This window comes from Notamacropus eugenii, chromosome X, assembly GCF_028372415.1.
Source record: "Notamacropus eugenii isolate mMacEug1 chromosome X, mMacEug1.pri_v2, whole genome shotgun sequence".
In the NCBI taxonomy this organism is placed as follows: domain Eukaryota; kingdom Metazoa; phylum Chordata; class Mammalia; order Diprotodontia; family Macropodidae; genus Notamacropus; species Notamacropus eugenii.
The window spans coordinates 32,841,584-32,845,121 of record NC_092879.1 but is presented as its reverse complement, the minus strand read 5'-3'; the positions used below and the strand labels follow the sequence as shown (position 1 = coordinate 32,845,121).

General features: G+C 39.2%; 1 pseudogene; it reads right to left on the bottom strand.

The window, feature by feature from the left end:
* Positions 1-1,609: 1,609 nt before the first annotated feature.
* Positions 1,610-2,446, bottom strand: LOC140515353 (serine/arginine-rich splicing factor 10 pseudogene; annotated as a pseudogene).
* Positions 2,447-3,538: the final 1,092 nt, after the last annotated feature.

The following is a 3,538-nucleotide window of genomic DNA, read 5'->3' as shown; positions in this document are numbered from 1 at the left end:
TATTTTTCTTGCCTTTTTGTGACATGGCTAATATAGAACTAAGTTTTGTATGATTACATATAAATTATTAATATATTGCTTGCCTTCTCAATGAGTGGGGAGGGACTGAAGGGAGGGGCAGAATTTGGAACTTGACATTTTTTTTAAATGTTAAGAATAAATAAATATTTTTTTACATATATATGTACTTATTTATTGATTGTTTCTGTATCTTGGCTACCAAATCCTTATCAGAGAAATTTGGCAGAAAGATTTTTTTCCCACTGGACAACTTTCCTCTTATCTTAGGTGCATTGATTTTGTCTGTACAGAAGCTTTTTACTTTCAAATAATTAAATTTAGGGAACCTACAGAACGACAGTGTGAAGTAAATCTCTAACCCAAGACAGCCTGGAAGATTAATGGGAAGCTTATATCGTTCCAGGCTGGAAGCGCAGCACAGTCCATTGTGGAATGCACTGGATTGCACAGGGCCTGGGCAGGCCTCAGCGGGACTAAATCACTGACTTGCAGCAGTTTCCAGACTTCTTGACTACAAAATGCCTAGGACAATTTGAAAGATCAGTGGGAAAAGCTTGCAGGACCTGTCTGAGAGAGTAGCACCGTCCAACCCCAACCCCAGGGGAGCAGAGGGAGTGGAGGAGCATGGCAGCTGCAGCAGCAGAAGCAGAGGCAGTGGGTGTTTCTGCAGCTCTAGGCCCGCAGAGTGTCCGATGATCAAACAACCCCCCCCCCCCCCCCCCCCGCAACCCCACTGGAAGCAGAAAATACCTTGACAAAGTGCTCAAAATCCAAATAATGTCTCACTGGAAAAAAAAAAAACAGCTGAACTGGAAAATAGATACTGGAAATACAATTTAAAAATTATGGGACTGCTTGAAAGCCATAATCAAAAAAAAAAAAGACCCTAGACATCATCTTTCAAGAAATTATCAAGGAAAACTGCCCTGATATTCTAGAATCATAGGGTAAAATAGATATAGAAAGAATTCACTGATAACTTCCTGAAAGAGATTTCAAAAGGACAACTCCCAGGAATATTCCAGAGTTCCCAGGTCAAAGAGAAGATATTGCAAGCAACCAAAATAAATTTGGACATTCTGGAAACACAATGAGTATAACACAATATTTAGCAGCTTCTATTTTAAGGGATCAGGGGACTTGGAATATGATATTCCAGAAGTCAAAAGAGCTTGGATTTAAATCAAGAATAACCTACCCAGAAAAACTGAATATAATATTTCAGAAGAAAAAATGGATATTCAATGAAATAGAGTCCTTTCAAGCATTCTTTTTTTTTCATGGATATGAATTTTATTTCTAATAGGACAATGTTGCAAATTATGGTCAACTAATAGCTTTTTATCAATATTTCAAGCATAAAAAAAGAGAATCTTTACAAAAATATACAGAGACACCACAATCAAATTGGTAGGTGCCCCTGACTTTTAACAAACTGGACTCCTAAGAGTGGCTTCTCAACAGTATATCATTTTAATTATAATAACCATTGTCTGCTACAGGGAAAACTGACAAAAGTAAAAGTATTTTCGGGGGGCTTTTTTCTGTCTTTTTTAAAGCACTGTTGCAACATTGTATTCCTGATAATTTAGTAAACTGAACTATGAGTAAATGAATGATACATACCTAAAAACATTATGATTATGCTGTTAGTGGCCACTGGACTTTGGACTAGTCCAGGACCGCGATCTAGATTTTGACCTAGACCTAGACTGTGATCTTGACTGGGATTTGGATCTGGCTGGTTCTTTTTTCCTCGATTCCTTTTCATATCTTGAGCATGACTTATAATGTGTTTTGGAATCTGTTTTAGAAGTGCCTCTAGTTTTGGTGTGAGATGCAGACCTAGAATGTGACTTAGCCTTCATTTCTTTCTTGGGCTTGGACTTGGATCTTGATCTTGAATTGGATTTAGACCTTGAAAAAGACCGGTTTCAGTGTTTGAATCTATCATTGTCTTTATGGCTTCTGCTACAGCCTGGTCTTCCAGTAGGCCTACTGCTTCTAGAACTATAAGATCTTCTGTAGTTGTAATCAAAAGAACGACTCCTAGACCTCCTTCTTTCTTAACTTCAGCTTCTGGATCATCTATATCTGTCATAGTCATCATAGTGAGAAGAGCTGCATACATTTCTCCCTTCCTTGGCTTTCATTTGATTTAGTGTTTACGATCCCCTTGTGCAAACTGACGTCCACAAATCCATTTTTGGTCCAAATTATGCCGGGCATCTTCAGCATCATGAACATCTTCAAACTGAACATAAGCAAATCCTCTTGGACAACGAGTGTAGAAATCAAGTGGCACATACACATCAACTATGGGACCATAACAACCAAATTCCCGGTGCAAATCTTCAGACCTGGTGTCATCGGCCACATTCCTCACGAACAGGGACCTGTTGGGTGGGCGCAAGTAGCGAGACATGGTGGTGGTGAGTGGGGGGTGAGGCGGGGAGGGGAGTGAGGTGGGGGCAACAGCAGCAATGGTGGCTGGACTCCTTTCAAGCATTCTTGATGAAAAGACCAGTGCTAAACAGAAAATTTGACTTTCAAACACAAGGATCAAGAAAAGCATGAAAAGGTAAGCAGGAAAGAAAAATCAAAAGGCACTTAGCAGATTTGAACTGTTTACAATTCTGGATGGAAAGATGATATTTATAACACTAGAGATTTTTCTCAGTGTTAGGCTAGTTGGAAGATATAGATATAGATAGGTAGATAGGTAGATAGATAGATAGATAGATAGATAGATAGATAGATAGATAGATAGATAGATAGATAGATAGATATACACATACGTGTGTGTGGAGAGAGAAAGAAACAGGGAGAGAAAGAGAAAGAGAGAGCACAGGGTGAGTTTAATATGAAGAGATGATATCTAAAAAATAAAATTAAGGGGTGAGACAATAATATATTGGGAGAAGGAGAAAGGGAGAAACAGAATGGGGTAAATCATCTCACATAAAAGAGTCAAGAAAAGCTTTTACAATGGAGGGGAAGAAAAGGGAGGTGAGAGGGAATGTGTGAACCTTATTCTCATCGGATTTGGCTTAAGGAGGGAATAACATACACACTCAATTGAGTACGAAAATCTGTCTTACCCTACAGGAAAACAGGGGAGAAGGGGATAAGAAGGGGTGGGATGATAGAAGAAAGGGCAAATGGGAGGAGTGGTTAATCAGAACAGAACACTTTTGTAGAGGGACAGGGTCAAAGGAAAGAACAGAATAAATGGGGGGTAGAATAGGATGGAGGGAAATATCCTTAGTATTTCACAACATGAGTGTTATGGAAGTGTTTTGCATTACCGTATAGAATTGCTTGCTTTCATAATGAGGGTGAGTGGAGAGCAAGGAAGGGACAGAATGTGGAACTCAAAGTTTATTGATAATCACTCCTAATCCAGGAGGGTTCAGAAAAGAGTCTTTAAGTGGAACTTGGGTGGAGGGGTGGGGGTTAGTGTTTTACTATCTATGGACTTCAGGGTGCAATAGGTTTAAGATTTTGGGAAAGGAAA